This window comes from Ursus americanus, chromosome 10, assembly GCF_024610735.1.
Source record: "Ursus americanus isolate L20-20 chromosome 10, mUrsAme1.1.p, whole genome shotgun sequence".
In the NCBI taxonomy this organism is placed as follows: Eukaryota; Metazoa; Chordata; class Mammalia; order Carnivora; family Ursidae; genus Ursus; species Ursus americanus.
The window spans coordinates 26323177-26338658 of NC_142136.1; positions in this window are offsets into that span (position 1 = coordinate 26323177).

The window sequence follows — 15482 nt, forward strand, 5'->3', positions numbered from 1 at the left end:
ATGAATGTCTTTGGCAAAAAGATGAATTTATCTGCCTGAAAAGGAGATGTCGCTTGAAAAGCCAATGTCTGCAGTGCACAGAATACCCGCAGAGCATGACTATAAAGAACAATCCGTATTTGCTCTTACACAGGAGAGATCCACAATTGCAACTTGATTGTAATCCTCACCTGGGAAATCTGAAATCACCACCTGTTCTCTTTGGATGCTTGTGTGACACACTCCAGTTGCTTTCTACAGAATTTAGAACATTGATTTACTCCAGTGGATACACTTGGAGCTTTACTCAATTCAATTCATTTCTATTAAGCATCCACCTCACTAGTTAGATGTATTAGAGTTAAGGAGATCATTGTTTTTATAGTCACATTTATAATTCTAAGTATACATACTACATATATTGCTCCCACCCCATGACATGTTTTCATACAAGTGTTATTCTTGTTTGAACTTCATTAAAAGGGCCAAGATATTAAACATAAGAACAGTTAGCTACTGTGCATTCTGTGTAGTCTTAAGAATTTTGAAGAAAACAGAACAAGTGTGATAAAACCACTACCACACCACGCCACCACTCTAATTCACTTCTTATAAGCCCCTCTGTGTTGCATTCCAAACATGTTATCAGGGCCTTATTTTTTTATGTTCAACCATACTAAAGTTTACATGGCAAGAATTAAAGAATGTTGATAGGCAAAACCTAAAACATAAGACTTAAGGTCATCTATAATGCTTATTATAAAGTAACCTCTGTTATTTTTAGCATTTCTCTACTTAAATCTGCTACTTAACCTGGTAAGGTAAACTATAACATAAGGGGCACTGGGGTGCCAGTAAAGATAGATCCACGAAACTAGGCACATTATTATGATCTGAACAAAACAAGTTAGAAAAAAAATAGCTTAAGAACTTCTATGATACAAGCAAAAATCTGTCAGAACACAGATGCTTTGTGAGGGTCTCGGACATTATGCAGCATTTGTAATTATATAAAACAGTCTCTCCTTTTTCCAAATTTGAGAACACTAAGGATAATAATTTACATTATCAAATGAGAAGTTTAAAAACAAATTTTAAAGTGATTCTAGAATTATGTATTTGTAAAATGGACACAAGAGGCAGCAATATGCTAAAGGTATAAATGTTCAACAAATATAAAATTATGTCAAAGTTTTATCCTGAGCTTGATGCAATCAAGGATATCTAACCATTTTAATCTACCAGTGAATAAAGTTTGATTGTGTCTAAGCAAGGTCTTTGTCAGCTCATACTATCGGGGAATTTTAAGGATAGTTTCGTTATTGCGCAAAAGGCCTAAAAAACTCAGCGTTCGTTTTTGCTAAGTGATAGTGCCATCTACTGGTTTTGTTTGTCACAACAGTATGATGGCTACGGACTGGAGGTGTTGGGTTTTACAGACACAGCTGACTTCATGAGGTGTGAATATAAATAACATCCACAATTCCTCTCCCTATTTCTTTCCCTCTCTCAAACATTCATATGTGCGCACACACACACATATTAATTAATGTCATAGAAACATGGACAAATATGTTAACAGTCTTTCTTCAGAATAGGAAAGGTAACAGGAGAGAAGATCTATGAAGAGATGATTGCACACGTTAAGAAATCAGAGCGTTTCAAATTACACCTATAAAATATCAGTCTGTAATTGTTAGAGTGACAAAAATTAGACAAGTTATGAGAAGGATCTGAGACTAATAGGACCCACATTCTCAATGGAAGGAGTGGACATTGGTAAAGCCAATTTGCAGAATTATTTGGCAGTAGTTAACAAAATTGAATATGATTTATGCATACCCTATGTCATGCAGTTCTTTTCCTTAGTGTATACCCCAAAGCAATCAGCAGCATGCCTTTTGGGGGATATATACAAGGATAGCCGGTGCTTACTTGTTTTGTTCATAGGGAGTTGAAACAACCTGAATATCTATCCCTGAGAGAGTGGACATGTAGAAAGGGATGGATGGATATCGGAATATCATGCAGGAGGTGCACATAGAAGTGCTGGTGAATCTAAAATAGTAATTGAAAGAGAATGTAACCTATAAAAAGAACATGTATGCAAATTTAAAATACATATGCAAAACAATATATTTTACATATATATACATATATATATATACAAATGCAAATATTTTCACTGAACAGTGAAAAATGAGGATGGAAGGAAATATACAAATAAATGAATACAAGAGGCTTGGACTGATGGCAACAATTTGTATCGTTGAGGAGTGTGATTAACTCATGCTTATATACCTGATACCTAACTAGGAAAAGAAGAAAGTTTAGAATAGTAGCTTTCAATAGGGTGCACAAAATAGAACATGAGCAAATTGGAACTTGAAACCCACATTAGGCTATTTGCTGTTGTTGTTTACCCCATTAGAATGGGAGATCTCTGGGTCTCAGATTTCCTGATGATTCCTCTAAGAACAAAACTTTTCCATCCATACCTAAGACAAGTGTTTTCTAATGGCAAATTCCTTTTCGGTTCAATTCTATACCTGCTGTGTCATTTCATATCCCAGGAAGGAACTGTTTGACAAAAGTCCCCAGAAACTGGGAGGAGTAACAAAACAACTGTGACGTGAGTCGAGGCAGCGTTACAGTCGAGAATTCGGTGTCCGGCTTCTTTTTTCTACAGTGTCACATCTTTCACAAGCATAAAGAAAATATTTTACCTGCTTATCCATCGTTTTGGTGATTTTACCAAGAATGAAAAAGTCTTAAACAGAAGAGGATTCCACTTCAGTTGTATTCAGGCCATGGACGGACATTTCTTGTGTTTACAAGCAACAAAGAAAATAAACAGCGAGTCAAAAAGAGAGTATTACTGTTTGTGTCCCTGTAACTGGCAAACTACGTATTGCAGATGTAGAAGGCCAACTCTTCACTTTTACGTCCTTATCATTAAAAGTGAGGCAATGACATAATGAACATAGCTCTAATTCAGTGAAGAGAGACTAAATCAAATATAAAACAAAGAAGAAATACTGTAATATTAAGCTAAACAGTTATTAACCCAACCTGATTTTGCATATGAGCAGAATTTCAGGATAGGTAAATTATAAGATGGTCTTATCCAGATTATAGATAAAGGCCTGTTCCCCAAATCAGTTAATTAACTAGTCTGGATAGTTTTTAACATTGGGGTGTTATCAATGCTGACCAAAAAAAAAAAAATGGTAACCAACAAGTCAGATTTTCTACATTCTATAGCTTAGAATAAATTACTATTTAGTTTACCTAATAAAAAATAATGAACATATTTAGAGTATAATTTTATTTTTGTAAGAGCCGTTTCTAAGCTTTGACATTACTTATCTTTTGTGTTGGCTATATGAGGACCAGACTATGATTACGCTAATGGTCAGGAATAAAAATAATGCTCCTTCTCCACTGACCTGAGGAACATTCACATCAAGTCCATTTTCATAAATATTCCCTTCTTTAATAAAAGCATGTACTGTGATGGGAAAAGAAAAAGACAAAGAACAGAGCCATAATTATCTTTAAAATATTTGGTGGAAAGTTGATGTTCTGCTGAGGGTAAGGTACCATGGCAATGCAAACAAAATGATAATCAACTCATATTTTTAATGTGTTTAACATATAGTAACTCACTGCAGTTTCACAACAATAGAAAATAGGAAGGAGACCTTTTTTATTTCTATTTTGTAGGTGTGGAAACTGATTCTGTTAATTTGTGATTCAAATTTCTAAATAGTAAGTCCTAAAAGTAAACTTAGTTATATTTTTTCTGACTCCAGAGATTAACCATGGTGTTCAGACTAGCCATCATGAAGTGAGAATTCATGAAAAAGATCAAGAAGATACAGGTTGTATAGGTAAAAACAGTAATTTGATAAAATACATGAAATACCACACAATCAAAACTAGACTTGATTATGAGGGCAGAGGGGATCACTGTAGAATTTAAAGCAGAGAAAATATATGTGAAAGCCCAATTTAGTAAGATTAATCTAGCAAAACTATATCAAGTAGATTGAAATGGAAGGGACTTCAAAAGAACAAGAAAATAATGTGGTCATCTTGGTGTGAGATAAGAGCCTACCTTATGGCAGAGGCAAACTAATTAAGGAGAAAAGAAACAAAATCGATATATATTTTAATTAATAACATAATGGAATAGGGAATTAATGTAAGTAGGCTAAGAAGATGAGGTAGGGATAAAATTACACCTGAAAATATTCTTTTTGTTGAGAAGGCAATATTCTAAAAATATGCTTTAGTTATGTTTCAAATGCTTAATTTTTTAACTTTTTTGTCCAAAGAAAAAGATATTAATGGACTAATAACAATGATCCCCATCTAAAAAGTATCAAAAGGGTTAGTGGATGAGACGATTATAAATAGAATTTAATTAAAATGGGGCATGCTAGTGGTTAGTAAGCTGTTGATTTGGTAAATGAGTTTTAAAAAAGGGAAAACAAAATTGTTTAATGGATACATGTACAATACTTGGAAGAGGTTACTTTTCGTTGGATGAATGTATGAGTGAATTTCACTGATGTTGATTTTCAGTGTGTGGTAGTTAGTTTTTTGTTTAATTGTAAAACACACAGATTTCCCATTTTAACCATTTTAAAGTATGAAATTTGGTTGTGCAATTGTCATTGCCATCTAATTCCAGAAACATTTCATTACGCCAGAAGGAAACTACACCCATTAAGCAGTGACTCTTCATTCTCTGCACCCCCCTTCCCTACCCCCACATCCTGGGCAAACATTTGTCTGCTTTCTAGGCCTTTGGCTTTGCCTACTCTGAATATTTTATATAAAATAAATCATACAGTAAATATGTGGCATTTTGTGTCTGACTTCTTTCACTTAAGATACTTCCAAGGTTTATCCATGTTATAACATGTATTAATCTTCACTCTTTTATGGCTGAATAATATTCCATTGTGTGGATATATCACCTTTTCTTTATCCATTTATCAGTCGCTAGACATTCAGTTTCCACCTTTTAGCTATTGTGAATAGTGCTGCTATGAACATTTGTTTACAAGTTTTTGTTTAAATACCTTTCAAGTCTTTCATTCTTTTTGAGTAAAATTTTGTATATGGTATAAGATAGAGTACAACTTCAATCTTTTGCTTGTGAATATCCGGTTGTCCCAGCATCATTTGTTAAAGAAACTGCTCTTTCTTCATTGAAAGGTCACGGCACCCCATTGAGAATCAATTGACCATAGATATATGGATTTAGTACTGGACTATCGATTCTGTTCTTTTGAGCTATATGTCTATCCTTATGTCAGTACCACACTGTTTTGATTACTGCAGCTTCGTAGTAAATTTTGAAATCAGGAAGTGTGAGTCTTCCAATTGTATTCTTTTCTTTTGAGATTGTTTTGACAATTCGGAGTCCCTCATATGCCGTGTGAATTTGAGAATGAGCTTTTCCATTTCTGCAAAATAGCCACTGGGATTTTGACAGAGATTGCATTCAATATGTAGATGACTTTGAGGATTATTATCATTGTAATGATATTAAGTGTTTCAATATATGAACACAAGATACTTTCCTATTTATTTGTATTATTTAATTACATTCACCAGTGTTTTGTAGTTTTCAGCAAACAAATCTGGCCGCTTCTTAAATTTATTCCTAGGCATCTGTTCTTTTTGATTTAATTGTAAATGGAATTATTTTCCTGATTTTCTTTTTAGATTGCTCATTGCTGCTGTGTGGAAGTACAGCTGATTTTTGGTGTTGATCTTGTGTCTTGCAACTTTGTTGAACTTGTTTATCGGCTCCAATAATTTTTAATTCTTTAGGATTTTCTATATATAAGATCATGTGATTGTGAATATAAATTTACTTCTTCATTTTCAATTTCGATGCCATTTATTTTTTGTTCTTTGCTAATTGCTCTGACCAGAGCTATCAATGAAAGTGGATGCCCTTATCTTCTTCCTTTATTAGGGAAAAAAAGCTTTCGGTTCTTCACTATTTAGTAAGATGTTGGCTGTGGATTTTTCCATAAATGTCCATTATCATATTGAGGAAATTCCCATCTCTTCCTAATATGTTGAGCATTTTTACCATCGGTGGTGTTAGATTTTCAAATGTTTATTGACAAATGTTTAGTTCGATTGAGATAGTCATTTTTTTCCCCCTTCACTCTATAAATGTATTGTATTACATTGATTGATTTTCGTGTTAAACCTCCCTTGCATTCCTAGGATAAAAAAACAAAAATGTTCATGGTGCATTATTTTTTTTTTTAAGATTTCATTTATTTATTAGAGAGAGAGAGTGAGAAAGAGCATGACGGGAGTGGGGGAGGGCGGTGTTGTAAAGGGAGAGGGAGGAGCGGGAGCAGACTACCCACTGAGCCGGAAACACCCCCCCCCCCCAAGACCTTGACCTGAGCCAAAGTAAAGGCAGCCGCTTAACTAACTGAGCCACCCAGGTACCCCTATGGTGTATTGTCTTTTAAAGTGCTATTGCATTTGGTTTACTAATGCTTTAATGAGGATTTTTGCATCCAAATTCATAGGAGATATTGGTCCATAGTTTTACTTTATTGTATTTTTGTCTGGCTTTAGTATCAGGGTAATGCTGAACTCAGAATGAATTTGGAAGTTTTGGTCCTCTTCTGTTTTTTGGATCAGAGAAAGATTGGTATTAGTTCTTCTTCATTTGGTGAAATTCACCAATAAAGGTAGATGGTCCTGGACATGTTTTTTGTTTGTTTGTTTTGCCACGAAGATAGAAGCAGGTCGGAGTGTTTAGCTTTGATTATGGGGGTAGAAGGCTATGAGGCAAGGAGTGTATCAGACATTAGAACCAAGAGAACCTAGGAAAGCCAAGGAAGTGAATTCATCCCTGTGGTCTTCATAAGGATTGTAGCCCTGCTGATCAATTTTAGACTTCTGATTTCCAGAATTAAAAGAGAATAAAGTTGTGTTGTTTTAGGTCACTAAATCTGTGGTAGATTGTTACGACATCAATAGAAAACTGATAAAGCAGACATTCTCCTATACTTCAAAATAAGTAAACTCATCCTACTCCTCAGCCAGTAACTTCTAGTATGTTTTCGTAGGGAGTTTGGGACTGATTACACCCCTGTCAACTATGAGCTATGAAATTACCTCCTTCAATCTTTTTTTTCTCTTTTAAGTGTTTATATCCCCATAATTGTTCCCAGTTTTACTGTTAAAATATCCATGCAACATATTAACAGGTAAGTATATAAATACCGTATCTGGTTCTCTGAGAGGCTGTTTCTATAGCAAGTTATTTGAGGAATATTGATTATGATGTCAGACTCCCTGAGCTTTAATCTGAGCCTCAGTACTTATTTTCTGACTTCGGCAAGTTTAGTTAACCTCTTCATGCCTCAGTTTTATAACCAGCCAAATGAAAATAAAAATAATACTTGCTATAAAGGATTGTTCTTCAGATTACGTGAGATAAATATATAGATACTGACACATAGAATCTATTTAAGGAATACTGTCTTATTTTCTGTATCTATGAAGGTAAAATTGAAATTATTTTAAATTCACTTATTTTTTTAAAAGATTTTTATTTATTTGAGAGAGAATGAGCATGAACGGGGGTGAGGGACAGAGGGAGAGGGAGAAGAAGACACCCTGCCAAGCAGGGGGCCCAATGCTGGCCAATCCAGGGCCCAATCCCAGGACCCTGAGATCATGCCCTGAGCCAAAGACAGACGCTCAACCGACGGAGCCGCCCAGGTGCCCCTAAATTCGTTCGTTTTATTTTTGCAATAGGAAATTTAGTTTATAAACAGGAAACACTTCAGTAGAGTGTAAAGAATATGAAAAGTAAAGAGTTTTGTCTGATTTTTTCACTAATATATCCTTAGTGATATAAGCAGTTTCTGGAATGCAGTCAGTACTTCACAGATGTATGTCAAATTAATATTGCATTCATATACATGCCATATTTCCCACAATATATACTTGTGCATTGCTGAGCTTTTATACTTATACGCCCTGTGAAAATCAATAAAGGAAACCTCATTTAAAATGGAGTCGGGGGGGCATCTGGGTGACGCAGTCGTTAAGCGTCTGCCTTCAGCTCAAGGCGTGATCCCAGCGTTGTGGGATCGAGCCCCATGTCAGGCTCTTCTGCTGGGAGCCTGCTTCTTCCTCTCCCACTCCCCCTGCTTGTGTTCCCTCTCTCGCTGGCTGTCTCTATCTCTGTCAAATAAATAAATAAAATCTTTAAAAAATAAATAAATAAATAAATAAATAAATAAATAAATAAATAAATAAAATGGAGTTGGGAAGCCCTGAAGAGGGCGCTCTCACACATGTTCCACTCCTTGCAGTCAGCCTTACCAGCAGGAAAGGAGATTAATTCTTACTTGAAAAGGCAGGAGGACATTTCTCACATAGGAATTTTATCTCCTGCTTTTAAGAAAAAGAAAAAAGTTCTCTCCCTGGCCTAGCAGCAGTGCACCGTTCGCAGCCAATGAGAAACCTCTCCAACTCCCTCATTTCATAAAATACATTTTATGAGAATATTTATTATTTCATAAAATACATTTTATGAGAATATTTATTATTTCATAAAATGCATTTTATGAAAATTTTATTATTTCATTTTATATTTGACAAAATCTCCTACTTACAACATAAGCCAGGTTCTCAAAGCAGAGCTTCTACTCCCCAGTCTGTTTAGTTTTGTGATTTCCTTGCACTCTTACCTTCAGCCTATGCCAGGACCAGTGCAAGGTGCAAGAGATAAAATAACGAAGTAACAGGCAAAGTCTCTGTTAGAACCTGATACCTTTTAGAGCTTAAGATATATATTCACACGTTTTATTGAGGCTCACCTAATAATCATTTATCAAGATGATTGTGTAGTGTAACCTATAATAATAATAATTGTGATAAGAACACCTGCTGAATTGTTCTTGCAGAGGATGAGTCCAGGAAAAAATAAGACAAAATATTAACATATTTCCCTAAGTTTAAAAATAGCGAAACTAAATATATTTAACTGAATTTTGTGGTCTATTCAGATAAACAGAAGTATTTGAAAGCCTTTATCCATTATCCCTTTTTTGCATATTGTTTCTATATTACCTTGTCTTTTACTTTGTTTAAATTTTTAATATTCTCATCTTCCTTTGGATAACTATGACTATATATATGCATTTACTTATATGTATATATGTATTTATGTGTGTATATAATATTTATATATATATTATGTATACATGTGTGGGTATCTTTATGTTTGCATACATATACACATATATTTTTTTATATCTGTGTGTCCTAATTATATCTGTCTACTAAGATAGAATAATTACTAATGTCCTGCCTGGATTTTACTTGTCTTAATTTTGCTATTTGCTGGTAATTATAGGGTGGTAAAATTTTAGGTAACATTTGAAACCAAAAATAGATACATTTATTTTGTTGTAAAATGCATGGTACTCTACCAAAAATATATGTATTTGACTTTGTTTACTTTTTAAATGTTTTTCAGGTCATTTTAATATAGAGATATTCAAAAGAAAAGATAAACTGTTAAAACAATACAATTACAATGTAAAAAGCAATTTAGACTTTTAAAATAGTAATACTATAAGACAGGAAATTCATGAGTTTGCAGGAGATGAAAAATATTAAACTGAATAATGGCAATTTTTTTAATATTGTAGTAATTTGGGAATAAACAGACTAATTATAATCTTGGTCACAAAGATTCGTTTTATCATTGTAACATAATTGGACAAGCATAATCTGTGGTTTTAGTAGTTTTTAATGTCTGTTAAAGTCCAACACATATGCAGAAATATATAAACATTGAATACTTCTTATGAAAATAAATCATTAGAAAAACTTGATCAAGTGAAACAAAGAAATCTGACATTCAGTGAGCTTATTTTTTAAAAATAAGGACACATTTTTAATAATGACTCACAGATTAATAAACTTGACCAAATCCTAATCTTGAGAGAACCATGATGATAAAATATGTATTAAACATTGTTTTTGCTTTCTTAAATCCTATATTAATCATGTCTAAAATTAGAAAAGGAACAAATATTATTGTTAAGAAGTTTAAACATGCATAAAATTTGTTTTTATGCCTTTAAATTGGACAGGATTAAGTGTCATGTTTATTTAAACATTGAATAAGCCGAGTTGATTACAGAGTGCCTGCTAAAAGCTTTGGACTGCTTTTCAAATCAAGAAGGATTTTGCTTGTTTGTAGGATGACATTTGGCTTTTACTTTTCTGAAACAATCACTAAGCCAAGTTTAAAAGTGAATGAATTAACAAAGTGCAGATAGTACAATTTTTATGAAGTCAACACATCAATTCTTCTAATATAGACCTCATTTATCTGAAAAAGAATTAAGGGAATTGGAAACGTTAGTATTAAAAAGGTCTAAACTAATAATAGAATACAGATATTCAGAGTTGACAGCATCTTGTTAAAAGAAAGAGAATCATTCCAAATAGAAAGCATTGTTACAGCTATGTAGGTTTATTAGAATCTGTAAGAAAACTCATGAAATAGGCCCACACTGATTAAAAAAACATTTCAACATTTTCATTTTATTTCCTTCAGAAGATAGGAAGTTGGTGGAATACTGACTCTCCCCAGCCACTTGGGGACATGTCATGCAGTCATTCACTAAATTCCTCAAAGAATGTACCCAGCCCTCTGTAGTAATGGATGAAAGATCCAGAATAGCATAGCTCATTTTTTAATATTATTACAGTGAAAATTATATAACCTAATCATTAGATTTTAATCTTATTTCTCGTTTGATTTATCTCGAAAAATAAGTAAAAACCAATACTATCTTATTCTCTAGTTTCTTTTATTGTCCCTTTTACCTCATTCTACCTCCAATTTGGTGGCACCATTTCCTTAATCATTCTCCAAAGATTATTGTCTCCAAAATTGTTCATATGGAAGTCATATCATGGGACTAATTTGTGAGTTATAATATTTTGAGTTTTATCTGTAGTGTTCAGATTTTTTTTTTTTTAAAGATTATTTGAGAGCCGAAATCTAAAGTGGGACACTTAACCAACTGAGCCACCCAGGCACCCTTGTGGTGTTCAAATTTTTGATATTCTTTCATTTTCTTGCCAGGAACAACTGTTACCCTTAATTTACCCTGGTTCTTATCAGCAAGTCCAATCCCCAAGGAGGACTATCAGACCCAGTACTTTCTCAAGGTAAGCTGTTGATCTAAAGGATTAACACATCCACTTATACTCTAGAATTTTGATTATTGGAAAACTCATCCAAACTCTTGATATATTGACATAAACATGATTGAGCATATAAATATGATAAGACATAGTATGTTTTCATGGTGCTTTTTCATATTTGAAGTCAAAAGTTTAGGATATCAATAAAGTAGAAGAAAATCTTATAACCAGTTCTTGTCACTGATTCTTAATGTTTGTGTAAAAAAAATATTTTAGGAATTCTCTGCCATGTCTTTGGCAAAGACTGAACTATTATATTTATAAATTAATCCACGTGTGTCTTAAATAATGTGAGATCAGGATATTGTTTCCAACTGTCCATTAACTCTCTAAAGAGAGTAGCATTTCTAGTAACTCTTTTCTCATCAAATCTTTTTTTTTTTTGCTAATCTTAATCCTATTCTAATACATGAACAAAGTTGATTTTTAAAAAATCATTAGGAAATATTTGAAAAATTAAATTGGTATCATTCACTGGGTGCTGAAGGAAACAGAGTTGATAAAGCACCATGGCTTAAATGGTTCTTTGGTTGGCGTAAATATAAAAATCCTTCAAGCAAGTAAAATTCTTGTTCTGAATAAATTCAATGACTGCCTCACTGCATAAGCTCTTTAACATTCCTACGTATCCTTTCTTTTTTTTTCTTTTTTGTTCTGTCTATCCATCTTAATTATGATCTGAGAAGATGTTGCATAACTGAGAATTTTTGTTTAATGGTATGTAATTTGGATAAGAGTGTTTTGTTTTCTTTTGCTTCACAGTTGGGAGGGTTTTCATTAATGAAATAGTTTGGATTCTCATTTTCTGTTTTCTTTTTATAGTAGTGGTTTATGGATGTTTTCTTCTATTTTCTCCTCATTTTGTAATGCATTATTTTTATGGATCAGCAATAACATTTAAATGCAGGGTGAGGGTTACCAAGTTTCATCTCTATTCTTATATCGCCTCTCCTTGTATAACCACTGAAACCATTATCATAGAATGTTTTATGAAATACCCCCATTCTTTTTCATATAAATGATTTCTTTTATTGGTGAGAAGGCATCATTTTATGAACCATGATAAACAAATAGTACTTTATACAAAATGTTCTATATACTGCTAAAATGTTTATCTGGAAGATAAATAATAGAATTCCATTTTATACATCTTAAAAGTTAATAATTACAATAATACATAACTAGATAAAAACCCTGAACACAGACTTTATAATTATTATATGAATAAATCTCTTCTATTTGTATCTTATATTTAAATAAATAATTCAACAAATAATATAAAGTACAAACTTCCTTAGTTTTTTCCTAAATAACATTAACATCTCAAGTCTGTCCTAGTATTGTACCTGTATAATATGTGTCTAATAACTTACGTAAAAGAGAAAGAATCTGAGTCAACATCAACTTACTCATTAATGTCTATGCATTTATTTTTAGCATATTATATTCCAGATATGGTGTAGGCAGTACAGGGATGACTGAATCATAAAGCTTGCTAAATGAGTTAATATTTCTCTTCTACAGTGAAAAGTATGAAATGCTTTATGATGCATTCAAAAATGTAAATATAACCTGTATTTTTTAAAAAGATAATTTTAGTGTATTATACCAATAGAGAAAAGAACACAGAGTAGAGAAAATATGGGCTATACTAAGCAGCTTGAAAGAACTTTAGTTATATTTTTTGGAGGTCAAGTCAAGACTAACCATGGCCTACTGGAAACTCTTTATTGATTTCTTCATTTATGACAGGGTACTATCAAGCTTGTAATGCTTATTCATTATTATTATTATTTTTTTTTAGCCATCCATGCCTTTATTTAGGAAAAACGTATTATGGGGCAAGCAAACTACTAGAAGCTGATAGTAAACATGAATAACTCTCTCACTCTTTATCTCTCTTTCTCTGTCTATTTGGCAATATAATAATGATATCATAGTGCGGTTAGAGTTATAAAAGATGCATGCATAGAGCAATGTGCTAAGAAGGACTGGCATGTTTTATTCGGATGGAGGTTTATCTAAGGCACGGGCTGTACCACGACTGAAAAACAGGAACTAATCCCAGCAGATGGAGGGCTGACAGAAAAGGTATGACATTCCAAAGACAGGGAAGAAGTTCAAAAGATGGAAATGAGAAAGAACATGGCAGATTCAGGGAACTACAATTATTTTTGCATGCTTAAGGGTAGGGCACATATGAATGAGCAGATCATAATACTTCTTCAAGGATACTTAGCTGTGCTTACTTCAAGGACTGCCACCAGTGCTTTGTACTTACCTTTCCTAGGTAATCTTACTTCAGGAAACTCATTGTCATCCCCTGAAACTACATCTTGTTTGGAGCCATGCTTTGCCAGTGCCCCAAATTTTCACTTTGTCATTCAGGATGTCTTTTTTGTTTATCAGTTTATTCATTCTAAATGACAGAATGTGCAGAGATCTTAGAAAATGATGACCCTAATTGGTCACAGATAGTTTTGTTAAATCATAATTTCTAGAAGATTAAATCCCTTCTCAAAATGTCTGTGTGTATCTAAAGATGATTCATTTATCCTTCAGACCAAAATCAGTAAGGTCAACTTTTTTAAAGACACAAGACAAATCAAAGTACTCAGTTATGGTGTGTTCAATATTACCTCCATACGCCAACTTTCTTTTCTTTTTAAAAATTATTTAACTCCTTTATATGAACATTAAAGACTGAACCATAGGTCAGTCAAAATGATAACATAGTTACTATTATCATGTCTCATTGAATCTGAACAGAAAACTGTAGATGGATAATAATATTTAATTAATGGAGAAATTGAGGCTCCAAAAGTACAAGTGACTTTGATGATGCCATGCTATTAAATTACAGAGCCAAGAATCAAACCTAATTCTCTTTGATGACAAAGGCAATTTTGTTTCTACTATTATTACATTTTTTTACTACTTTTCTAAAAACTATTGCAATGTGTGTTTTACAGATAAGAGTTTAGATTTTTTCTTTACTTGACTAAATTATGTCATTTATTCTTAACCTAACAATATATAATTGTTCCTCTTGTAAATCTTACTGAAATTAAGAAAGACCTTCTGGAAACTAATTATTTTAAACTCCAGGCAATAAAGTTTCAGAGGCCATGATTCTGGTAAATCTAGGTATTAGTTTATAGTTTGAACTTGGTAAGTTAGAGACAAGATTATTTTTCCCCTGTAATCACTTACTTCAACTGTGCTCTGCTGAACATTCAACTCCCTTCCTTTAATAGTCTACCAGATATGTTCTTCCTGTCTCTCTATTCATTCTCCACTTTGCTCTACTGATCTCTTCTCAAGGAGTTGACTTATATAGACTAAATAGTGATATCTCTTGACCTCTGGCTTCCAGGCTGGCTGGATATTGGGAAGCTAAGTAGGAGAGCAGAGGTAGAGGAATGTGAATAAGGTCCATGCAAGTATATTCCAGCTCACCCTTGACTGAAGGTCACAGTTGCTCTGAAAGTGGCCTTTCCATAAGATTCTCTTGTGAATTCTAGTAGCCATGCCCTCCCTCTACCCTTCACATTTGAGTTAGTCATAATTTTGCTGTTATTAATCCAGATTACTCCACTCTCCTGGTGTCTTTTTTTTTTTTAACAACCTGCCCATGCTCTTGTTAATTATCTTATTAAATTCTCCAGAAATTATAGCAAATGAGTGTGTCATCATTTTTCTCTTAGGACTGACTGCTAAAAATAACTTGGCAGTAAATCCCACAACTTTCTGACTAGTTTTATACATTAAAATAATCTCTGTTATTCAATTTAACTCCAACTCTTTTCTCCTTAAATATGGTAAGTGGGGAAGTGGGTAAAGAAAAAGGACAGGTATTCTCCACCAGTGTCATAGCTTACTCTTGGGTTGACTGTTTCCCCACACCAACTGGCTGCTACAGGCGCCATCTACACACTGGCTCTGGTAGTGCAAAGGCGGAAAGAGCTCTACCCTGGTTGCAACAGTCCACATCAACTCAATCACCTATTCTCCCCAAACTCTCTTGTTGCTGTGATTCTTGCCCAGCAGGTTTTTTTTCTTTTTTTTTCTTTTTTTTTTTTCTAGATTTTATTTATTTATTTATTTGACAGAGAGAGAGAGCACAAGTAGGCAGAGTAGCAGGCAGAGGGAGAAGGAGAAGAGAGCCCACTGAGCAGAGAGCCCAATGTGGGGCTCAATCCCAGGAC